The sequence below is a fragment of the Pleurodeles waltl genome, chromosome 6 (assembly GCF_031143425.1).
Source record: "Pleurodeles waltl isolate 20211129_DDA chromosome 6, aPleWal1.hap1.20221129, whole genome shotgun sequence".
In the NCBI taxonomy this organism is placed as follows: Eukaryota; Metazoa; Chordata; class Amphibia; order Caudata; family Salamandridae; genus Pleurodeles; species Pleurodeles waltl.
Window position 1 is genome coordinate 1,516,283,600 of NC_090445.1, and position 26,430 is coordinate 1,516,310,029.

At 44.1% G+C, this 26,430-nt stretch overlaps 1 protein-coding gene across 2 annotated transcripts in view; it reads left to right on the top strand.

Annotated features, from left to right (window-relative positions):
- Positions 1–26,430, top strand: part of TMEM240 (transmembrane protein 240) — a 230,095-nt gene that overhangs the window by 34,124 nt on the left and 169,541 nt on the right. The window lies entirely within an intron of this gene.

The following is a 26,430-nucleotide window of genomic DNA, read 5'->3' on the forward strand; positions in this document are numbered from 1 at the left end:
GTTTCAACGCATGCCTGAGGCAGGTGTTAAAGATACGCTGCAATTGTTTTTAATGGGCCTCCCTTGGTTTTGAAGGATTAGTGCCATAATTTTTGGCACCAATCCTGTAAAGCGCGACAATAGCGTCAACATTTTTTACTCTATTGTCGTAACGTGAGCTATGGTGCACCAGGACTGATACACCACTTTCTTGTAAATATGCCCCTAAATGCGTGCCCCATATTAGACTGCAAGCGAGCCAAACATTTGAAGTGAGAATTGATAGGGACATCTAGAAAGGAAACCAACCCCGAAATATGTTCTGAACTGGTAATTTTCATCTGACAACTCTGGCAAAATGTAAAATTTGTTGTAAACGATAGGGTCGACATTTATGGGATCTAGGTACACCGGGATATTGCGACTGGACGAAATTTAAATTTCATCGACATAGTATGGTTATTTTCATAAATGTTATGTTACACTTGGTATTCCAAATTCCCAAAATTGTTCCACTTCGTATAATTGCATGTCTAAACGCACAAGAACAGCAAAATACGAGCAGCTTTTTTTTGCACTTTTTTCACTATAAAATGCATTACCTTGTCACAAACTGATTCAACGATGCATTTCATGCTAAAATACAGCGCTAAAAGACAGATTTGAATGCTGCACCAATTGGTGTCATTTTGATGACATTTTGTGTAACTAAGTAAAAGCAAATTACACAAATTTTGCACACCCTTAATATACATACACACACACACACATACATACATACATATATATATATATTTGTTTACAAATCATGATGCTGTTTGTCACCTCATCAGAATAATGTTGTTTTTTAGATGCAGCTCTGAAGCTGATGAAAAACTCTACCCCAGCTTCAAAGATAAACTATATATTTCCCTATCCACGTTTCTTTATAAAAATGGAAAAAATGAAAAGAGCTCCTTTGATAAGCTCCTGATTCCTGAAGCTGTGCCACTGAGTCTGCATACTGACAGCATTAAAGCTTCACTTCACAAAGGTCCTACCGTGTAGCCTTGCTCTCCAATTATTCCACTGCCTTTTCAATTCACTCTTTGATCCTGTTAAACGACATCTCTGTCTGCACTTAGCAGGTGTTTGCGAGTGTGGGTCGAGTTACAACTATTTGTTTAACAAAACAAAAAAATCCTGCTGTTTTTGCTTGTGATCTCATAAGGGACTGGATGAATGAGCATCCCGTGGTAAGAATTGTGCATAGTAGTGGCCAGCATGAGCCTGCACACACTGCTACAGAGGACTTCAGTGTCTAGTGCCCTCAGTCAAGCAACTTTCAAAGCTACGCTAACATGTAGAGAGCTTTGCTACCTTGGGGTATAAGCACTTTAGAAACGCAATGTTTAAAAACTGTAATTAAAATATATTGTTTATCCCTACTTACCACAATGGAATTCTCTATAATTCTCCCAGGACAAGGACTTTTTGCAAAAATAAAAGTACAAATTGCAATTACAATTTTTACAGAAGAAAGAGTATAGGTGGATCAATACAGACAAAGTCAAAAGATGTTATGTGCAACTACAGTAGGGAAAACTAAATGGATAATAAAGTACTATGAGACCTGGGCCCCGATTTATAACAAATATTGGTAAACCCAATAGGTGTTAACTATGCAAGAGCTAGTGGCTTTGTCAATGTGTTTTAGCTTGGTTGGTCACCAGTGTGGTTGTTGTTCAGCATTTCTAAAAGTTAGTCTCGCAGAGGAGCGCTGCGTAGAGCGGAGTGGTGCAGAGTGGAGTAGAGCATTGTGGAGTGGAGTGGTGTAGAATGTCGTGGAGTGGTGTAGAGTGTCATGGAGTGGGGTAGAGTGGAGTGGAGGGTTGTTGAGTGGAATATAGTGGAGGGAAGTGTTGTAGAGTGTCGTAGAGTGGATTGTCATAAATTAAAATGTTGTAGATTAGAGAGTTATACAGTTGAGTGTCATGGAGTAGAGTGACACAGAATATAGTGGCCTCTAGGAGAGCGATGTAGTGTAGAGTAGTGTCATAAAATAGAGTGAAGTGTCGAGGAGTACAGTAGAGTGGAGTACAGCAGAGTGTGGTGGTGTAGATTGTAGTACGGTGTTGTAGAGTGGAATGGAGTAGAGTGATATACAGTGGGGTGGGGAAGAGTGGAGTGGTATACAGTGGGGTAGTGAAGAGTGGAATGGTGTAGAGTGGAGTGGTGTAGAGTGGAGAGGGTGTACAGTGAAGGGGCGTTCAGAGAAGTAGAGTGTCATAGAATGGGGTGGCATAGATTGCCGTAGAGTGGGGTGGTATGCAGTGGCATAGAGTGAAGTGGTGTAGAGTGGAGTAAAGTTGAGTAGTGTGTTGTAGAGTGGAGTGAAGCAGAGTGGTGTAAGGTGGCATGGAATGGCCTAGAGGGAGTTATTTAGAGTGTCATAGAGTGGAGTGGCATAGAGTGGAGTAGAGTGTTATAGAGTAGACTACAGTAGTGTAGACTGGAGTGGAGTGTCATAAAGTGGAGTTTCAAAAACTGGAGTGTTGTAGAGTGGAGCACTGTAGATTGGCCTACACTGGTGTAGAGTGGAGTGGCAAACAATGGAGTAGATTGTCGTAGTTTTGGAGTGGCATAGAGTGGACTACAGTGGAATAGTGTAGTGTGTTGTAGTGTGAAGTGTCAGAGTGGAGTGGCATAAAGTGAAGTGACATAGAGTGTTGTAGAGTGGAGAGACGTAGAGTGTCATAAAGTGGAGCACAGTGTCATAGGGTGGAGAGGCATACAGTGGAGTATGCTTGGTTTCGTGGTGCACTGCCATTACAGACAACACATTTTCAATTGAAATGACCATTACACTTGCACAGACATACAGTTTTCCTGATAAAACTGTACATCACACAACTGATAATGTGTGGAAATGGCATTAGCTAGTGTATTGATTTTTTTTATCATATTAAAATATTTGTTTCCAGCACACTTCAAAATTACAAACAAATCTGTTTAATTTGTGTTTTTTTAAATTCTGATATTGTCTGAACTATTTGCACAGTTCATTTACAGACATTTAATTTTTTTTGTGTGCTAGAAAGAACTACTATTGTAAAGCCTTCCTCCAGCACAAGCCTAGTACCTAGGATAATTGTCACATAAATCTTCCCACTTTAAAGTTGGAGAAAGAAAAGTAAACACTAAGCTACCTTTGAAGACAGATCCTGACATTTGACCTCTGTCTTTGAATCCACAGCAAATGTGACAATATAACAAATTTATAGGCCTGTTTACAAAAAGAAAATGAGCAGAATACAGTAAACAGGGTATGCTCCACATGAGGGACCAACTCAAGCTTGACAGCCTAAAACAAATAAATCCAGCAAATAGAAAGCAAACAAATGTGAGTTGCAAAACACAAAGCCAATAGTAAGCAGTGGGTAGAATGCATTCAATGGGAAGCTTTCAGAATACTCACAAAAAGTCTTAAGCAAACCAGACAGCTGCATTGTCTGGTAGGATTTGACCTAAATATGTCACGAAATGCAGTGCTGAACCCAAAGTTGATGCGCTGCGTTGCTTGACAGGGAGAGAGCAGGAAAGCACCATATTAACAGAGATATAGCACTGTTCTGCTCTCTCCCTACAACTGGTGCAGAATCATGCTGCCTAGCACCAAGCACACTCCTTCGCACCATAATGCTAGCATAGGTCTAGCATAGGCTTTGTATTGGAAAGATATCCTAGTTAAACTTTACATTTTTTTCCTTCTTGGAATGTGTACTGTACAAAAGTTAGGAGGAATAAGGGTATGTCTCCTTTTAATGCCTGCTTCAAAGTGGCTCTATTTGTTAATGCAAAACCCCATTTGCTGTTGTTAGTAGATAGGTTTTGCATCAAAACCCATTGGTGGTTCATGCTAATGCCCATTTACCACCCATTAAATGCCCACTTGACAGAGCTTTGGACTGCTTTGCCTTACTTTCAGGCAACTGTCCAGCGCAAAACATGTTTTGCATGAGAACTAAAAAAAAATTACAAATTGGCGCTAGTTTGCATTACTTTTGTGACGCATAACCAGTGCAATATGTTTGTAAATCTGGACATTGGCGTTTTAATCTCAATATTTGTCAGAAAGAGAATCTTGAAGAAAACACATTTATACTGTGCGTAATGAAAACCTGATTGATAGCAGTTGGGTAAGTTAAGCTCTGGCAGTAGTGCCTACCTGGGCATAGATGGTATTTGTGGCTGTTTTAGAACACGCTCCTATATTCCTGGTGAATACAAATTGAAATCAATCATAGTATACACGCGCGCTAACAACCAGCTAAAACGGCAATGCAGATTGAGAAACTGGCAGAAATAATGCCATTAACATGGCCCTTTGGCCTGGGGTTGAAAAATAAGCACCAGTTAGAAGAGGTCTTTCACCTTTGTGGAGGCAGATGCCTCATTCTGTCGGGCCCCAACAGTTCTAAATCATGCGGAAATTGATTTTTGCTGCCTATTGGAATTTCGCATTGTGTGAAATTACTAGACAACCTGGAATGTTTTCACAGTGTGAATATTGCCAGTATACAGTTGGCGAAACTAGGCAGAATCGGTGCACAAATTCCATACTAAAAACCCAGACCCTTCCCAACTTTCTCCACGCCTTTGTCAAGCTTGCACACCAGTGTGCAGGCCATAACCACACTATTAGCCTAGATCCCTAGGGCCTGACTTCATACATCTTTCCGACTTTCTTGTCCTCTTGCTGCATGATGCGTGTCTGCACCAACAGCCCACATCACCTACCTCTAGGCACAACGCCCCTTCTTACTTCCATACCTGTTGTCACAGTGCATAGTGGCGTGTCCACGCCAATAGCTCACATCCCTTTCACCCAGCTCTGTGCCTCCTTCCAGGTTCCATACCTGACCTCTCAATGCACAAAGGGTATGTCACACAGTGGTGTAACAAAGGCCTCTGCTGTGCGGGGGGCCCTGAGCTCCATAGGGTGACGTTGGCAAAGCACCCTGGTCTGAGAGCTCCTGACTGAACCCGGAGAGGGGCCCTCTATGCTCTTTGCAGGTGCCTTCTCCAGTTTCATTACGCCACTGTGTCCACACTAACATCCCACAACTCTACCGCAGGGGTCCATGCCTCCTTCCAGTTTCCCCACTAGTCCTCTCGTTGCGTGGAGGTGAGTCCACTGTAACAGTGCTCCAGATGGATGAGAGAATGGCCACAACAAAAGCTCACACCCCTACCACCTGACCTGAAGCCCTCTTCATGCTTCTACATCTATCCCCTTAATATATGTTGCTTGTGTGCACCACATTCCACAACCCTCCAATCAGCTCCACCCTTCATTCTAGCTTATACTCCAGCCCTGTTAGTGGATGTGGAGGGTGAATTTCCCAAAACACACAGTCCACATCTCTATAACTAACTCCATGTCTCATCTCCTCAATGCATTTGCTGTATTAGTTGTGTCTCTTTGCCACTAAGATGGCTTACCGTTTTGAGCTACTGCTTACAGAGGTGCGCATGTTACCTTCAGGGAAGAGATCAAATTCCATTCCATATAGCTCATCTTTCACCCTCACAGGAGAAGGGTAGGTGAACAGATATCAGTTTTCTGAGTGGTGATTCAACCATCAATATGTCTGTCTATAAAACAAATTCGGAGCGATTCGATGTCTCATTGGACTTAGATATACCTGCCAAAATATTTCAATATTGCCAATATTGAAATCCCGGCAAAGATAGTTCGACAGTGTGTATTTGCTGCATTAATATCTAATTTACATTAATAGTCAAAATTGTGAATGAAAACCAGTCCTGTAATATTAACATTTGCTATTTAAGCTCCAAGGTACTAAGGGCTACTGCCTTGCGGATTAGTATTCAAGGCCTTTTCAAGGCATCTTACATCAATCACTCGTTGCCATATAATGGCACCTTCTAAAGCCCCAGTTGCAGGATAATTTGGACTTGAGGACATAGATTTGGTAAAGCAACAAAAAGGAAATGCCTTGTTCCCTAAAATGACTATCTTCACATGGAGGCGTCAGTCTAGTTGTACAGCAGTGAAGCCGCCTTCTCTCACTCTATTTTCTAACATTTTTATCAATGGTTAAGGAGCACTGAATATTAGGGTTAGGCTGGTTCTGTGTGGTCACGTTTTGCTTGGTGAGGCCCTGAGACACATACAGATAATGTGATTTGCTCAAGATTAGAGATGTTTAACAAGAACAGTAGCAAGGAGTAGACTTGAGGTATCCTGGTTACGAGGCCTCCTTTTACCTATGAAGGTTTCCCAATGAAGTCAATCCTAATTTTGACAGGGCACTTCTGTGGTGGTATTGAGGTTGCCTGCAGTCGTCAATGTTCTTCCCCAGACAGGATCTTGTATAAAAATGAGTGTTCTTGCGTAGCACAACATATCACTGTTTTGCATCTGGAATAGCTATAAGTGTAGGTTTGGTGCAAGTAAATGTGACAGAGAAATGGACTGGAACCTGCATACACCCACAGCAGCACAACCTTCTCACATTGCCCACTAGGGGGAATTTGTCAGGCAGCACACCAGTGCCAGTTTATCATGCTGCCCATCGGTGCTACTCTCCTCACTGCCCACCAGTGCTAGTTCCTCACCACAGCCCCAAATCATAACTCAATATTCAGACGAGCTGGGACACATTTTTGAAAGTGTGGGAGCTGGCCACGCATAAGACCTCATTATTTTTTAAACAATGATGGTGTAACCCAATGAGGTTCCACTCAATCATTTCTGTAGTTAAATGATGACTCCCTTGGTGCCTCTCTTACTTGCTTAACATAAAAAAAAGAGGTAGGTTCATTTTATTAAAATACATTTCTCTAAACTTCTGGCTACTGCTTGGCATGGTTTGCTCATTCATTGGAATGTGGCCTCTGCCTACATGGATTTGCTCCTTAGAAATCAGGTGAAACCATAACTGAAACACTGACTCAACGTCTTGTGGAATGAATGAAGAATCACATTTTACGGATTCATAGTCTAGTTTAAAGTTAGGTGTGATAGAACCAATTTAAGCAGCGAGTTCTCAGATCACACTCTGGATGCATATCCACTCACAGCCCTTTTCTTGATAGCAACAGTCACTCAAAGCTGTGTGCTAACTTCACTTTGAACACTGGTATCAATAACAGACTATCTCATAATTTGCTCTCAATAATTTTGCAAAATGCATTCCATTGTCTGTTAATGATAACACCAGCGCTTAATTTGTGCCAGTGTTTGCTGGGGCTTAGAACTGGCACTTATTTCTTAACACCACAACCTTCTTATGACATTCTTCCATATGGTGGCACTGTCTGTCTAATTCAAAACAGCACATAAACAATGTTGGAAATTGGGTTACTGGTTAAGTTGGATGTAACCCTACTCAAGCTGCAACCACAATTCTTGTCAGGGAGCAAACCGAGATTAACCTGTGATTAACCCTCTGGTAGCTTGGCACAAAAGCAGTCAGGCTTAACTCATAGGCAATGTGTAAAGAATTTATGCAGCCCTTAACAGTAATAAAGTTAACAGGCAACACAAGAAAAACCCCACCCCAATTTACAAAAGTAGAGTAAAATGTAATTAATTATTTGAGACCAAAACACCAAAAATCCAATCAGTAGAAATGGCGATATACAATTTCAAAGTTTTAAGTAAAACTAGTGCCTAGAAGCACAAAGCGCCAACTGTGGTTATCTGGTTGCGCCTGACTGGAACAAAGTTCAATCCAACCGTGATAGAATGCAGGCTGGATACAGGTACCAAGTTAGGTCCGCTGAACAAAGTATCTTAAATCCTGGTTTGCAGAGCATTGCAAGACTCCGAGTTTAGGGTGTGTCACACAGCACCGGTTCTGAGGAAGCTGTGGTGTGATGTGAAGTCTTGCATCATCGTCCAGGATGCCGTCAATGAGGGGCTTGCAATGCAAACTCCTGCATCAAGGATGCCTCGTGCAGCAGCGGCTTCCTTGGGGGCCTTGCTTTTACCTTTGAGGCCCCTTCACTGAAATCTACAGCCTGCTTCCTGCCCTCCTATAAGTCCTTTTTGCTGGAATTTTATTTGTTGGACTCTGATTGGTGCCATGAGGAAGGTGTATGACCCAACGGCTATTTTACACCGAAACGCACATCGGCAAAGTGTGGGAAATCTGACAAACCTATGATATCATGACACAGCGTGGGAAACTTGGCAAAGTTATAATATTATAATTCAAAGAAGATTAAACTATGAGAATGATATTTGATGACACTATAGGACAAGAATATGTTATATAAAATATACTGATAAAATATGTATATAATGAATTATCAAGAGAAGTTCTATAATTTCTCTGGTTTGCTTGGTTTCCTGATTATGAGATATTTTTATTTTAACAGAGGTGAGTAGAATATGAGTGTGTGGCACGAATGAGAATGAGGAATGGATGAATTTTTGCTTTTCTCTATGAATCTCTCAATGAGGGTTTAGGGGAGTTAGATATATATCCAGATTTGGTTATTATGTTCATGAATTAATGATGACATATATGTAAAGGAACTGAGTAGTTATGAAATGCATGTATGAATAGATAAAGTGTAATTTTTACTTGAAATAGATAAAAGGCTCTGCATTTGATGCTTTTTAAATTCATATAAATGGTTGCAGGCCAACAAGCCTTTTGCAAATTATAATGGGGTGGTATTTTTTGTTGCTTCATTGCTACTCGCCAGAGCTAGCTTATAAGTGCCATCTAATCGCACTGCTCACTAATGACAACCTCCCACAACTTCGGCCTGTGTAAGCTTCTCTGGATGCATGTTTATACACTGTGATGTACAGTGGCCACAAGGGCAAGCTCAAGCGTTTCAGTCTCTGATCCATTGGAAAGCCAGTGGTAAGGGACCAAGTAGGCAGCTCAAGAATCAATCTTCTGCCTGTCCTCTGGATCCGCAGACATTAGCACAGCCACATACATAGACGTGGCTCAGGGTATGGGTGCGGTGTACTCTTTGGAATTAGTCCACATACTGTTAATTAATTTGTTGTCGGCAATATTTGAGTTGGCAGTATGTAAGCAAAACATGTGAAATCAGTTGGTGGTTGCTATAAGAACTATCTAGTTCAGTGGTTCCCAACCGGTGGTCTGGCGACCAATGGGGGTCCGGTAAGCCTCCTCAGGGGGTCCGCGACTGCTTAGAAAATTAAATAATAATAACATATTTTGTCCCCTGCTTTCAGTAATGACTCAGCGGGGGGTCCTTGGATTCCAATAATGATATGCCTCTGTATTGGAATCACTCTTCCATGCCAATGCATTTGAATCTCACGCACACCTTATGCTGTTGGAAGATTTATCTAGGGCAGAACGTAGCAGCTCACATTCTGATGTGGACTGGTCTCTGTAGGCGCCTGGCACTTGTTGTATCAACTCTGCACTAGCTTGCTGTTAGGATCCAGTTTACAGAACTTTGATGACCTGCAAATTTTTGCACAATTTCAAACTTTTCTTTTTACATGGCAGGGTGACCTTGAATTAACCAACCGTATTTTATAAGCCCTCAGATGGTAGGCATTCCTTTTCAAGGGTGTTGCCAGGGATTTCAAACTTTCCAAGCCTTCAACAATCTAGCCAGCAGTGCAAGTTGTAGACACATATTTAATGAGTACATATTCATTTTAATGAAGCAGTGATGAGCCCGAGAGTAAGGGTGGAATACTTTAATTTGTCTCAGCCATAGTCAGGGCCACTGGAAGTATGCGTCAGAGGAGAGCCAAATTATGCTGCACAATTGAATACATTATGTAGAAAGAAAAGGCAAATTATGTGGTGTAATGTGGCCATTTTGTGTTAGTATTACTTCCTCATTTTGTCATTTGTACACTTGTGTACACAGCCTGGTCATTGATTGCATCTCATTTGTACCAGTTTAACACCCAGATATAGATTTAAGTAACAGAAAGGTGAGCAGTCAACTTTTGCAAAGGGCTTTCCACTTCATGGCACTAGGTGTTGTTGCATTTTTATAACTTTTGAACCGTTTTTGCTAGAAACAATTTCTTGTTAAAATCAGACGATTATGCACTAGTGATAGATTATGTGGCAAATGAGGCAAATCTAAAATTATGAAAAAAGCACAGCGGCTGCATAATTCCATTAGCCCTGGCCATAGTTAATCACTCAGTAATCACTTAGGGCTGGGGGTCCATCCCTTTTTTGCTCACTGTGCCACTCCTGATAGATAACAACCACATGCAAATCAGCCTTAGCCCAAACTGCAAGCCCTGTGCCCTATAAATAGGAAAACAGGCAACTACATACTAGTTTCATTCTGGGCTCTATCAGTGTGGTGCAGTTTGAGTCCAATGGCTCAGTGAGGTGTCAGGCCCATGACTGGACATATCCATTCTACTAACAAGTGGTTACCACTTGCATTGGCTTTGTATATGATGTAGCTGGTTTTGAAGCTGGTGCAGGCCAGCATGGTGATGTGGTCATATTCCTTCAGTTCCTTTGCTTAAAAGTGGCACAATTGCAACTCCCAAATCAAACACGGTGAAATAGCTTGTGTGGTGCAGTTTTTGCAATGGTAGGTACAATGCAATGCAAAATCCATGCCTCGATGCTGCCAGCAAAATGCTGGTGATAAAGATGCAGACATAAATGTGCAAACGGTAGCAGCCACTGTGTTACAAACATCGGGCCAGATTTAAGAGAAAATGACTGTGAGCATCGCTGCGCCAAATTTGGCAGCGTCGTGCACCGTTATTTTCAAAACAAAGGGATGTACTGTATTTCCTAGAATATGGTGCACCCCTGTGTTTCCACCTGCTCTGGAGCTAAAATGCTGCTGTACGGCAATGCAGCAACCCTTGCACCATAGTGCAAGGATGGCTGTGTTGATGGGGAGATTGTTTTTGTGCAGGAAGGAACCCCTTCCTGCACAAAAACAATCTTCAATGGTGATTTGCTCTTTTATGTATAGAAATGTTGCATTTCTCCTCATTCCACCATGCTAACGCCCCCCTGGGATGGTGTTAGATTTTGGTGCTGCCACAGGTTTACGAAAAGTCATAAATCTGGGGCAGTGTCAAAATGCAATGGGTGTTGCTGTAGCACGCCCACAGCAACACCCTTTTGCACGACCCTTCCACACTAAAAGTGACGCTCTGGTGGCACTGGGGCTTCTTACATATGCCCCATCATGTCTCACTTTTACCTGAAACACCTGTAGAGTGCGAGATAAAGCCCTGAGGAAATGTCATTTCCACTATCAGGCTTTACCTCCTGATTTAGGGCTGTTCTCTGAATGAGCTCCACTGAGCATCTTTTAACTTTATCCTATTGGCCATTACACGCTGTTTTAGAGTAGGGCTGTCATGTTATTATCGATTGCACTACTGAATATCAACACCAAAAATATTGTGGCATACTACTATCAAGAATATTGAGGGACAAAATATTGAAAGGGAAGTGCATTTATGGAAGTATATATTTACTAGTCCTCACTTCACAAATAAGTACCTTGAAGATATTAGGTACTTATATGTGTAGTTAGGTACAGAAAGTCTCAACTTTCTTATCAATATTTTATCTTCAATATTTTGTCCTCTATATCTTGTCCCATCGCTTATGTTGGTTTGCTCTTCAAGAGGAACAAAGTTATTTTCTAACCTCTTGTATTCATTCAGAAGGTTAAATATTGAATGCAACTATAAATAAGTGGTAATCAAGAACTTGACTAACTGCTAGTTAAAAGTCAGTTCCTGATTCTTCAAATCTATGTTAGGATGGCCTACTGTTTGTGGTATATATTAAATGTAGGGACAAATAGATTTTAACCAAACTAAACACCTTTAGGTGCTACCATAAATAATATACATCTTGTTTACATGTATTCTCTAACAAATACATGACCTCGTGTTCATGACAGTATTATAAAAAGTAATAGAATGTAGTGTTGCTGTAAACCAATAATCTTTATTTCCACTTTATTTGGGAGATGGGAAAACGTCATGTCTTGAGAGGTGAACAGCTGGATTCAGCTCGCCTTACAACTGAGGTCTGTCCTGCCAAAAAACTTGCTCTGGTATTTGCATGTACCAGCCCGTGGGTACCAACCCTGGTTAAGGTGCAGTGGTGGCTAGTAGCTATGGGTGTTGCTGCTTTTGCTCATGTTTGATTTAGTTGCCAGTTCTCTCCATGTGATTACGGCCCATCTTTTTAGTTTTGGCCATTCATGTGGCGGATCAGGACACTCCACCAGTTGCATTGTTCATTTTATATCAGTGGAATGAATTGGGACCAAATACCTAAAGACTCCTTTAGGTGAAAATCAGAACCACAAGCGAACACGTTTTTCTCAATCTATACACTTTCACACATGCTATAAAATGCAACACAATTGAATACCACAGATGTTTAGAAAAATGTATCTTGTTTTAATATTATTGTAATAAAAATGCCCCTTATAATTATAGAATGCAAAAACATATGCACATAAAGACCACGTATACATCTAAAAGGGAGATGCTTTAAACCACTTTTTATTTGCACCAAAAGCAACATAGGCAGTTTACAGCACTTCCATTGTATGTAAATTACACACACATATAGCGCGTCCATTACATCAATGAAGTCAAGCATGACATATGTACAATAATAGTAGGCGCTCAGGATCAACCAATGCAATTGCGAGTATAACAGGCGAAAAAACACCCTCTAACAATTTCCAAGAGTAAAGTGCAGTGACAATACTCAATCACTGAGAAGCTGAAAATCTTCATTGCTATAAATCCTTGCCATAGTAGATCAATGAATCCCCAGGGAATCTCTGCATATTGTCCATGCGGGCTTTGCTAGATTATACAATACTTGTAGAATGACACCTACGATAAGACACCATAGGTACAACAAATATACGTGTAGCAACGACAGCCCAGCAGGGCGTTTCAAAACAAGAAGAAAGAACCCAGTGTGGAGGGGAGCATAGCCTCCAACAGAGCTAGGACAGTAGAGTGCACAACAGTTCGAGGGTACTGGGACACTAAGCAACTAGGCTTTTGCTGTATGTGCATAAATCACACAGCAGCTTTTCCCAGTCAGCTGCAACTGGGTATTTACGCAGGCCTCGAACTTCTTCACGTCTGAGCGCCACCACTTCAGTGTTGCCCTACACCAGTGCGACAGTCCCAGCAAAAACTCTGCCTTCTAACTCATGGCAATAAGTTGACAGGTGATCAGCAGAGCTAAATTTCTGAATTGGGCACTTGCTTTTCCCCCTGAGGACATTTACACTTGCCTAGAAGGGCTCCCTCTGTTGTGCACAAATCTGAATGACCAGTCACTTCCCTCAGCGCCTCAGAACCCCCCCCCCCCCATAGAGATGCCACTGCAGGGCAAGTCCAGAACATGCAGGAGGTCTTCTCCCAATTGTGGAAATCTGGGACACTGCGAGGAGGAATCAAACACCTGATGCAGGTGAGCGGGAGTGAGATAGGCTTTATGCAGAATATATTGAAACTTTACATTCCGCAATACTTTCCTAGGATATCGTAACACTTTCTCCCATTTCTTCTGCGTGAACTCCCTGCCCAAGTCCGCCTCCCAACAATCCAGGTTTACCATCAATGGGTCTCGTGTGATGTGTGCAAGTGCACGGACAAGTCACATAACAAGTTTACAACCACCTCCCATACTATACAGTGTATGTATTAAGGGTGATGAGGAGGTTCAGTGTCTGTAATACCCCAGGGTTGCTCCAGCAGCCTCTGGAGACCACTATACGCCAGAAAATGACCCACCAGAATACCACACTCCTCTCTAAGCTGCTTGTAGGACAAGAGAGCGCCATCATGGGACGTCACTTTTGTGCACACACCTGCTGCCTCCCAGGTTTCTATGCCCGCCCTACCCAGCATGTGCGCAAAGGGTTCCAATGAACTTAATGGAATTTTGGGAGAGTATCTCGGAATGTGTGGTATGAATTGCACGCTGCATTGGAAGCTGAGAAAGGCATTTCGAAACAGACTGTTCGCCCTTTGCGGAAGCCTGGCTTTTGGTAGAAAGACATGATGCACCATCTTCTGGGCCTGGGAATCGTCAGGAAGATCCAGCTCCTTCATAAGACGACCCACTAGCCATCACCTGGCTACTCAAAGTTAGGGACTCCCAACCCTCCCTGTTCAGTGGCCAATTGTAGTTTGCGGAGCACCACACGCCTCCTCTCCTTATTCCAAATAAAGCTGCCTAAATCTGCGTGCAGTGCCCAATAGGTGGATTTGGGGATATTGGACCGGGAGGTTACAAAAAAAGTATAAGAGTCTTGGCAATATCACCATCTTGGCCAGTGCGACACAGCCTTGTACAGTCAGGAGTAGCATGCCCCAGAAAGCCGCAAGGCTATAGCCCTAGTAAGGTTGCCATCAATGACGTATTGTGTCTCAAGATACATGTTAATCCTGAGATAACAGTATGAACAAGGTTCATAATGGACTGGACAAGCACCAACTTCACAGAGCTGTTGGGGACAGGTGTAAGGGAAACAGGCAGGATTTAGACCAATTCAGCGCCAATCCTGACACCTCTCCGAATTCTTGCAATGCTGCCTGTATGCCACTGGCACCCTCCTTTTATCAGCCCCAATACTCCCTGGCTTCTGTGCTATGCACAATCAATTAACTGTCTAGTTTTCTTAAAATGGTGAGTGCATTTGTATGGTACACATAACCACCTAAACTAAAAACCCACAACCAACCAGGGGTCAGGATAGGACACCCATACTCATTTCACATGTCAACATGGACCAATCCCAGGTGGGATAGCTGGTGATAAAAGACTCTCACCACTTGCAAATTTCTGTAGGCACCTGCTTCCCCAGACCTCTCTTTGAAAATGACTATGTGAAAAGCAATCAAGACCTTGATCTTCCGCAATTAAATCAAAGTTGCCATTCCAGTGTTTCTGCACGTACAAAGAATGAATGGGAAATGAGTCTAAAAGTCATTGCTCTACAGCTCTCTGTTGTCACCATTTACTTGTAAAAAGGTGCTTCCAAATGCATGTCAGAAGCCTCACTCATCCCTACTCTACTGCTCTTCTACAAAACAGGTTTTTTATTTTTTTTCATAGGCTGAGGCTCATATTTATTAAAAGGTCATGCAGTGCAGCGTCACCTTGCTGCGGTGCGTGACAGGGAAAGGGCAGGAATGTCCTGTACTTAATACAGTACAGCGCATTCCTGTCTTTTCCCATCAGTAGAGCACAATGTGCTGCCTAGCGCCATGGTGCGAAGGTGCCTGCATTGTAAGCAGGATTGTTTTTGTGCAGGAAGAGACACTTTCTCAGAGGCATTTCTTCTTTCTATTTGTGCTGCAAAATGCAGCACAAATAGACAGGAAGTAACAAGGAAAAATAAAAATAGCACTTTGACTCATTCCGAGGACTACCAATAATAGGAAAACTGGGAATGAGCCAAAATCCGTGTGTGGATGCATGGGAACACCCACACTCCACCCATGGAATGCCTTCACAGGGCAGAGTAAGGCAACACAGTGATTTGTCCTGCATTGCGTTTCTCTAGATTTATCAAGCAAGGCCACACAAGGTGACCTTGCCTGGCTTGATAAATCTAACTTAAGAGTTACATTGCTCTTTCGCCCCATTGCGTGGCACAGGTGAGCTACAATCTTTCATAAATATGTCCCTCAGTTTTTTTGAGTGGTATTTGGATTTTTCACAGCCCCTGTGACTTTAGTGATGTGACAAGTCTGGCCAGCATCCCCAGTCTGAAAATTGTTCTAGCACCACCATCAGGAACAGCTCCTCCCCTAGAGTGGAGGAGCGTCACCCCTGCCCTCCCCCCCACCCCCAGCAGCAGGAGCTACAAAACTTTTATAGTAAGAACATAATAAACTCTGTTTATTATGTTTTAAGAATAAAAGTAGGCGGGCCATGGGCATGACAGAGGGGGAGTGCTGTGCACTCCCCCTCAATGTGTATGTATATTTGGCAGGCCATCTCAGGCCAAATACACATGCGCAGTGGGCTCTCTCCAGATCGGTATTGCGTTGCCGAGTTGGAGAGACCAGGCAGAGGCCCCCAGTCTGCCTGGGAGCGCCCTGGCTGGGCGCTCCCAGCCAATCCTGACGCTGCTTTGAACAGCGTCAGGATTGGCTGCAGGGCAGGCCGGGAGCCTGTGCCTGCAACGACGGAGGAGAGCAGATTGAGCGACGTAACACGGCGCGGATAAATGTACATTTTACTTTTATTTATTTATTTATTTATCCCCCCCTTCACCACGTGCTGCGCTTCCCCATGCCTTTTCCCTCCCGCGAGCCGCGCCTAACCACCACCACATTGGTTTTCAGAAAATATTAGAATGTATCCTAAAAAGGATGGTGAAAGTAGAATGGAAATACATTTAGGCAAATGTTAACATCAATACTGCATCTGTTGTTCAGTTTATATGTGTAAGCAAATTAGAGGACTTGCTGATAGCCACAGTTCCGGCTAGCTTGTTGATAGTGGGTGTCATTGAGATAGTCAACTCTCAGTCTCTTAACAGTGTTGTTGCAGTAGTGGGTCTTTGGTTGGAGCATGTTTTATGTGTGGGGAACATCTTTGAAGTAATGGGCATCCCCTCCTACCTCATATGTTACCTTGAACAGGATAGATTTCAGGCCTTTCATGAATTTGTGGTAGAGTGGTTAGGATACCAAGGTCAGATCACATTGGCTCTAGAACTGGGTGACACAAGTTCTGTGGTTTCTGACTGTGTTTCTTCAATTTTGTCTTGCTGTGCTGTGCGGGTGTGGTTTGTTTTGATTTTACATTACATAAGGCCATGTTATGGCACGTATTGGAGGTAGAAGGAACCCTGCTCTAGAAAACCATGTGCATCATGCATTAGACATTGAAAAGTACCTTCTTACCTTAAAGTAAGTAGAAAGACTCAAAGACAGAAAAATCTCACCTGAAGCCTGCAGACCATTCGGAACTCAGCACGTAGAATCACTCTCAACCTCCCATGCAGCATTCAGATCACGCAACACCTGAAGGAGCTCCACTGGCTCCTCATACACAAACAAACGCAATTCAAACTCCTCAACTACACTTTCGAGCCACTACATAACACTCACCCATATACCTCAATAATTGCATCTGCTTTCACAAACCTTCCAGACACCTCAGTTTGTCTGGACTTCTACTTGGACACATCCCACGCATACAGAAAACTAGATCTGGTGGTTAAGACTTCTCCTACATCGCTCTTAAAGCATGAACCCTCCTTCTCCTCCCTACATGAATTCCGTCAGAAGCGGGAGACCTGGCTTTTCAGTAGTCCCACTAAGCCCTAGGTTTGGATAAACTCACACCTGCTCAGCCCCAGAATACCCTCCTGTGTGATAGTGCGCTCCACAAAATATCATAACATAGCATAACCTATTAGTGCACATTTTTCAATAGAAGCACATCAGGGTCATCAGGTTCTGAATCCAATATTCCTTTTGGATGTGTGTCTTGAACAGATCAGCATAAATGATAGTACAGGAGTCAAGCTAGAAAGGTTTAGGGATCTGGTTACATTACTTTGGTTGCTTGTCCTGAATATTAGAAGTCGTTTTCTTACCATTGAGAGCTGAAAGTCTGCTTCTTTCACCATTTCATTGAACTCGGGTTCAAATAACATCTCTTACATTGACTTATGAGCTGCTCCTGAGTTCCTGCCAAGAGAATGGAAGGTTGCCACTGAATTCCACTCCAATTACAAGAACCTGTTTTGCTCTGTTCAGGTACAATAATCTCTGCTTCACTGAGAAGAATATGGCCCTCATTCTGACCTTGGCGGGCGGCGGAGGCCGCCCGCCAAAGTCCCGCCGTCAGGTTACCGTTCCGCGGTCGAAAGACCGCGGCGGTAATTCTGACTTTCCCGCTGGGCTGGCGGGCGGTCGCCTTCAGACCGCCAGCCAGCCCAGCGGGAAAGAGGCTTCCACGATGAAGCCGGCTCGGAATCGAGCCGGCGGAGTGGAAGCTGTGCGACGGGTGCAGTTGCACCCGTCGCGTATTTCACTGTCTGCGCAGCAGACAGTGAAATACATGTAGGGGCCCTCTTACGGGGGCCCCTGCAATGCCCATGCCAGTGGCATGGGCACTGCAGGGGCCCCCAGGGGCCCCGCGACCCCCCCTACCGCCATCCGGATCTCGGCGGTCCGACCGCCGGGATCTGGATGGCGGTAGGGGGGGTCGGAATCCCCGCGGCGGTGCAGCAAGCTGCGCCGCCGCGGAGGATTCAATGGGGCCGCGGTACACTGGCGGGACCCCGCCAGTGGTGCCGGTCCGACCGCGGCTTTACCGCCGCGGTCGGAATCCCCATTGGAGCACCGCCGGCCTGTCGGCGGTGCTCCCGCGGTCCTCCGCCCTGGCGGTCAAAGACCGCCAGGGTCAGAATGACCACCTATGTGTTTAAGGATGTGAGTAATGACGTTTTTGTCACAGATCTACTATCCATCTAGCTAACATCTGTATACATCTGAAGATGATGGATGACATTGACCTGATCTAAGGGCAACATTTACACAATCAACTAGAGGAGAATACCCCATAGGGTGCCTGCACAAGAGTATAAAATGCATTGTGAATCCACTTCTCAGAGTGTGGCACTGGAGGAATGCCCTCCAGGGCGAATACACTTTTAGATTCTTCTCCTCAACAAGAGGGGATGTACCATACTGTGGTACAAGTCTCTGTGTGTGCGCCCTCAGAAGGCTTGATTGGAACAGATGGGGTAAACAATGATATGGTGCAAGTTTGATTTTGTCCCGTAAGCAGTGTGTGAAACAGTGGAGATACCCCGAATGCTGAAGCACTCCCCATGTACACTCGGCAGTGTATGAACAGGGGACATAGCCTATAAGAAAGTCACTTTATACACATCCCCTTAGCAGTGTTTATCAAAAAGCTGATAGCCTATGCTAGGCTGCATTTCGTAGATCTAATTTCACCAGGGTATAGGGCACAGGGGATAGCCAAGACTAGGGTGAACTTTGTCCATATTCTATTAGCAGTGTGTGGAACAGAGGGGAAAGTCCACAAATGCGTGCTTTGTGTAGTTCCACCATTGGGGCATATTTACAAGCCCCTAGCACCACCTTGCCCCGCCATCGCGTCATTCTTTTTACACTAAGAGGCGCTAGGGTGTTTTTTTTCCCCCGTGCCATATTTACAAAGTGGCGCAATGCCTGCATTGAGCCACTTTGCAACCCCTTGCACCACATTGTGCCTGCGTATGGAAGAGGGGCGTTCCAACGCGGGGGACCAAAAAAAAGGTGCAGTGAAAGTTACAACATTTCACTGCACCATTTTTTCCATCATTTTTAGTGCCTGCTCAGAGCAGGCATTAAAATGACGCACCCATTTTAATCAATGGGTCTCCCTGAGCTTTGCTGCACTAGCGTCAACTTTTTGGATGCTAGTGCAGCAAAGCGCCACAATAGCGTAAAATAAATGTTGACGCTGTCGTCTTAACGACCCTCATGGTGCGCTGTATTGTAAATATATGGTGTTGTTAAGTGGGGCAGAGGCTACACAAGAAAGGTGGCGCATCAGGACCGATTTGCCACTTAATTGTTAATATGCCCCTTAGTGTGTGCATTAGAGGGTATTGGATAGCCCATACTGAGGCACTATTTGTGTATGTTGTCGCAGCATTATGTAGTGTGGAGAGGAAAGCACCCAGTAAGGTGCGCTTTGTACTCTTCCCCTTCACTGTGTGTGGAATAGTCAGGTAGACTACTCAATCAGATGCTTTTTAAAATGCACATTGATGCCCAGATTTATCACTGTATTGCATTGCCCTTGCATCATGCATGGTGTTGCAAGGTCAACACAATGCTTAAGTCAGAGTTAACAAGCAACGCAATGCCACCTTGCGTAACCCTGCGTTGCTTGGTAAATCTGAGTAATACAAGGCAGTGCAAGTCGGTGTCTTGGGTTACTCTGCTCTGGGAAGGCATTCCATGGGTGGAGCGTGGGTGTTCTCAGCTGTCCACCCAAGAATTTTGGCACAGTTCCAGATATACCAAGACTGGTAAACCTGGGAATGAGTCAAAATGCAATGCCTTCCCAGGGGAGGTGCAACAAGGAGAAATATATTTATTTATCCTCGTTGTTTCCTCTTTCTAAGTGTGCTGGGTGAATCACCCTCTCAGTATTGTTTTTATGCAGGAAGGTGCTCCCTTCCTGCACACAAATAATCCTGCCTGCTAAGCAGGCACCCTTGCAACATGGCATAAGGGTGCCTGCATTGGCGCTAGGCACCCTTGCAACATGGCGCAAGGGTGCCTGCATTGGCGCTAGGCAGCAGATTGTGTGCCAGCAGGCAGAGAGCAGGAATGCATCATATATTGGTAAATATGGCACATTTTTTACCTATGCCTTTCACGCAGTGCAGCACAGTAAGTTGTCTTGCTGCATTGCGTTGCATGAAATAATGATAAATCTGGCCCTGAATGTCAGACTTTTCTCTGGACTCTTACTATTATAACCATTGAAAAGGCAGGAGATGCCAATCTCTTACGGATGTTTATAAAATAGGTGTGGCTTGGTGAGGTCAAGAAGTTGGCTTTATGCTGGAAATGCTTCTCTAGTGCAAACACCTGGTTAAAAAATGTGTTTTTAAGTAGAAGTTCAAAGTGCAACATTCACCCTCTTGTTTCCTTAAACACATCACGAAAGTTCACGAAAGTTAAGACATGCTATTTAAGGTGTTTTAATAACAGTCTCTTAATTTTGTATTTATTTGCTTTTCCTTTTTTCATCTCTGAGTCCATTTGTTCTTCTGCGGGTTTGACCTTAAGGTGGAGGAGGCAAATTGAGCTGTCCTCTAGAGTTAGAGGTGAAAGTAATCTTTGTGAGTGTCTGTTCTTTGTGTCTGCTATTAGTATTCCGGTTGTGTCGCCCTCGAGTCCTTGTCAGTTTGCGGCCATCTTGTTTTTGATGAGCAAGCGACGGCTGATAAGTGTGTTAGTTACAGTGATTGGATTCTTTGTGATTTTGAAGGACTGTGTGTCATTCGCGTATTGTGTGGAGGCAGGAGGCTTGCATCAAGGATGGGAAGGAAGCCCTGCAGCGGCTCCAAGGAAATATCAAATAGTACATGCGAGAAAATGCTGAATGCTTTAGCGCGCAATTCGCAGGCAAGATGTTCTGACACTGAAGCTACTCAAAGGTGTGAAAACTTATTTATAAGAGTTTTGTCAACACTTTAGACCACGTTAATCTTTTTGCAAGGATGGTACAGTGGCTACTTCTTATAAAGTGCAACATGTAGCAGAATGGATTCTTGGCGCTGAGGGACAAAACTCAGAGGAGGATATAGAGCAGCAAAACTGAAAATACTAATAAAAAATCGTTTTCAAGGGTTTCTTAATAGCAATGTATGAGTTAGAAGTTCTAAGCTGCAAAGGCAGCTTGTTTCAGAGTCTGAATCTTATCTTAAAGCTCGACCTCCACAGCGTGCCCTGTGTACCTTCTGCAGCAGGATGTTAGATCGAACTGAAGGAGCAGGGATATAAGGGACGCCATAAGAGGCGAGACCTGAATGTTCAATATTATTGACGATTTTATGCACCAAGCATAACTATTGATCTGTTTCTTTTCACTGCAGATTAACCAGACTGTCGCATTTTGCGCTCATAGCAAATTCACAAGGCTATAGGCTGGCAACCCAACAAAGAGGCTGTTGCAGTAATCTAACCTGGATAAAACAATAAAAGCTACATCAGAGGTCTGGAATGCTTATTGAGATGTAGTGCCTGTCTTGAATGGCCCTGTGCATATAACGAAGCACCACACAGTATATAGAAGCCTTCAAATTCTTCTTGAGATGGCACTTACAATGTTGAACTTTAGGATAGGTAACAACTTTGGACATTTTAATTATATTTTCGTGAAATATGTGCATGTACTTTAAAGGCTGAATCCAAGTTGAAACAAAGGTAAGGATTTAAAAGAATGCCTGCCATACCATCGAGGGTGACCAGTTGTTATCCCGTCTTTAATAAATCTTGAAGAAATTCAAAGTTGTTTGCATCATGATGTAGATAAACTATATGTGTCAAAGTAAGGACATTAAGAGTTAGATCAACATTATGATGACCATTTGGCCTCGCCTGTGCTTCTTTGTATAGCACAGGCGGACCACTAGGTTTGTTAGTGCTTTGGTGCAGAACTTGTCTGATACAATAAGCAGTGTAGCGCAGAGGAGTGAAGGGTTTTCCAGGTTCTGGTGTTCCTTGGACAACGGAACTTGAGACCTGCCATCCAAAACTGCGTGAAGATGATTTGAATGGATTGACTCGGCAGGGTGTATTGCACTGTAGGTGCTGATCCTCTGACACCCACCGAACCTGAGTCAGCTGTGAAAGTGTAGCCAGCCCATTGGCCTATTACGGGGTCCCCTACTGTATGGGCTGATTACAGACTTAGGCCCTCATTACGACCTTGGCGGGTGACTGACGCCGCCCGCCAAGATCGGACCGCCGGGGGGCCGCCAATGCAGCCGCACTCCCGCCGCGGCCATTTGGAGATCCCTGCTGGGCCGGCGACCGGAAACCTAGTTTCCACCCGCCTGCCCAGCGGGGATCTCGGCCGCAACACAGGAGCCAGCTCCAAATGGAGCCGGCGGTGTTGCGGCTGTGCGACGGGTGCAGTTGCACCCGTCGCGCTTTTCACTGTCTGCTATGCCCCTGTCAGGGGGCCCCTGCACTGCCCATGCCAGTGGCATGGGCAGTGCAGGGGCCCCCAGGGGCCCCGCGACTCCCCGTACTGCCAGCCTTTTACTGGCGGTTCAAACCGCCAGGAAAAGGCTGGCGGTAGGGGGACTCGTAATCCCCTGGGAGCGCTGTCCTGGCGGATTAAAACCGCCAGGACCACTGTGGCGATAAACCGCCGAGACCACTGTGGTGGTAAACCGCCGGTCCCGGCGGTGCGACCACGGCGCGTCCGCCGCGGTCGAAATACCATGGGAAGCACCACCAGCCTGTTGGCGGTGCTTCCGTCGAAACAACCCTGACGGTCTTTGACCGCCAGGGTTGTAATTACCCCCTTAATGTGTTGGTGGATATTTTCACTGACAGAGGTGGAGTAAATCACATAGTTAGTCTTCAGCTGAGTTAATATACTGTGGGAGACATTTATACATGTGCTGTAGACTACCTAAATTTCAGTGCAAACCACTCATACCCCTGGACTGGAGTGACTACGCAGCCATCCCGATCTCCCTGGTCAGCATCCCGATAATAATCCAAGGTCAACACAAAAGAGAAGATGAAACCTTCAGATCCTTTAAAGACTTCCCCAGAGACAACCTAACGCTTGAACTAATCCCTTCCCTTATTACCTCCACGTCTGATAGCAGCATTCTTCTAAACAATTTCCAACACTTTTTTGGAAAACTATGTAAACATCCATGCCCAATCAAAATATGCAGTGCAAGTTAAAACCTTCAGCATCCTGGTGCTCTCAAGACCTTGCTGACAATTAACAATCCATAGACAGTCAAGTAACGAAATGGAAAAATAAAAGAACTCCCAAAATCAAAACACTTAATAAGATAATCAAGCACTCCATCAGTCCATTACCAGACTCACCTATTTTTTACTCCACAGGAAAGTGCAATGCCGTAATTTGCTTCTTTAGTGAAAAAATACAGACAAACAGACAGCATATTGACAACACCAAGCCTGATTCATCTCTTCCACCCACCCCTTTCTGTAGAATACCACAGTGCACATCCTTTAATTTCCTCTCTCTTGTAGATCTCACCTATATACAAAACTCCCTCAAAGCCATTTCTTATGTAGATTATGTCTTACCCTCATCCTTCATTAAAGCTGTCGCTGGAAACACTCTCTCATTACAATTCACTATTGTCAATGCCTCCCTTACTTATGACATCTTCCCAGAAACTCTCTGGACAAGCTGGATTTTCTTATTTCTAGAGAAACCTACACTAGATCCTGATGACCTTGCCAACTACTGGCCCATCACACACTTACCAATAATTGGCAAGACCATTTGAAAAGCAGGCTATATTCAACTCCAAGATCACATCAATGTTAAACATCGCCTGCACATCTTCCAGTCTGGCTTCAAATTGTGATGCAGTATGGAGGCCACTACCTTACACATTGTAGACAATGCCCTCCTGACCACTGCCTCTTGATGTTGCTGGACCTCTCAGCTGCCTTCGACACAGTTGACTGTCCCACCCTAATTCAAACGTGGGACTTTCAAATGGGATTCATTAGTAATGCCCTTCACTAAATCTCTTCCCACCATTTAATCCAAACCAGTTTGTTCACATGGGCACCTCCGGGTCACAAAAGAACCTTATCACTGGTGAAGTTCCCAGAGTGTCACATTGCACCTGTTATCTTCAACCTCTACATGAAGCTTCTTGATGCTCCACTCACAGATAACAGCATAATTATTCATCGATATGCCAAAGATGCACACCTGTACTTGAAAGTCTCCTCTGCTTTAGATCTCCAATGCATCAAACTCTACCTGCACATCATCCACACCTGGATGTCCAGCACTTACCTAAAGCTCAACCCAACGAAGACAGACTCCCTGTTATTTGCCAAGAACAACAAATAATTAACAGTATAAGCCTGGCTCAATGGCATGAATCTTGACGGCTTCAAACTCTAGCGTTTACCAAATACCAAATCACTTGGATTCATCCTAGACACCAACCTCACCTTCAAATAACACACTGTTAAAAAACACCAAGATGGGCTAGTACCAGCACTCTCGTCTAAGAAAGTGAAAATGTTTCTTACAGAAAGCAACTTCAGAACTGCTGTTCAATCCATCATACTCTCAAATTTGGATGGTGGTAACACCCTGCTGCATGGACTCCCAGACCCCAAACTGGCCCCCCTTAAGGGCATTCTACATGCTGCAGCATGTCTCATCCAGGACCTGAAGAAATACATTCTCATCAACCCCATCCTGATGGAACACTTTTGGCTCCCCTTACCAGCCAGCACCATCTTCAAAATCAGCTGCATCATTACAACTCCACTTTGACTAGCATCCCTGCTTATCTTGTAGACAAGCTCTCCATCTCCTATGGTTCTTGGCACACCCACGGCCAGACACCATCAGACTGCAGACGAGGAAGCGTAAAAAAAGAAAGGCAGCAAAGCACTTAGGATCTGGGACAACAACCCCTTATCCATCAGGACCACCCAAGTGCTGTTCCAATTTAGGAAAGAGTTAAAGATGCATCTCTTTACAGAACACAACATCACAATGCATTAACCATCCACAAACCAGCTCTCTCCCTTAACTATATTCTACTTTCTCTCTTCTCCCCCAAACCACCCACTTGGAATAGCAAGAAAGGATCCATCACATGTTTCTTCAAATGTATCAATTGATCACCCCATCAAGTGTAGGCATGAAAGTGTAAGGCCAGAAGGCTAGAGGAGGTGGGGTCTCAACTGTGGCCCCAGCAGACGTTTTTCCTGACAATAAAGAACCACTGTGAGAAAGGAAAAACGTGTACACCCACCTTAAATAAGGTACGTGCGGCACAGACAAATAAGCTCTTATGAATACGGCATTTTTCAGTATGGCCTCTGGCTGTAGTGAGAGAAATGTTTATTGTCATCCATGTAGAAAGTAATGAGAATGCATGCAAGCCATTAGGTCCTGTCTATGTAAGATCTGTTTTCTTTGTAAATTTTTTGAACTATGTTGTACAGCTGCACAGGTACGGTTCCTGGTGGGAAGGAATGGGGCAAGCAACAAAGTCGGAGGAGATAGGGCAGTCAAGAATGGGAGAGCAGGGTGGGGGTCAAACAAGAATGAAGGGGTATGGTGCAGGCAAAAACAGGGTAGGAGATGGGATGGGACAAGCAACAACGGGACAAGAAAAGGATGAGGCAACAAAGACAGTGCAAACAACAATAGGGCAACAACGATGTGTCGATAACAGGGCAAGAAATTATGGGGCAACAAGGACCAAGGGCAAGCAACAATGGACAAGCACCAACAATGAGACAAGTAATGACAGAGCAACAACAACAGGACAAGTAACAACAACGGGGCAAGCAACAATGAGGCAGGCAATGATGGAGCTACAATAATGGGTAGGGGAGCAAGTCTGCAAACACATGCACTTTTACAGAGTGCTACAACTATTTTAAAGAAGCACCTCTGAGAGCACATGAGCAGTGGAAGAACAAGGGGCACCGAAAAAACAGTACTTGGACCATGCTCCTGGGGAGGCATAAACATACGAAGAAAAAGTGAAACGTGCATGTGCTGACCAAAGAGAAGCAAGGAGACTAGAGTGACGATGAAGCCAACCAAAGGTAAGCAGTGGGTGTGATTTAAGCCCGCTTACTTTTGTGATTATGAAGATCTCCAACTAACAATCAACATC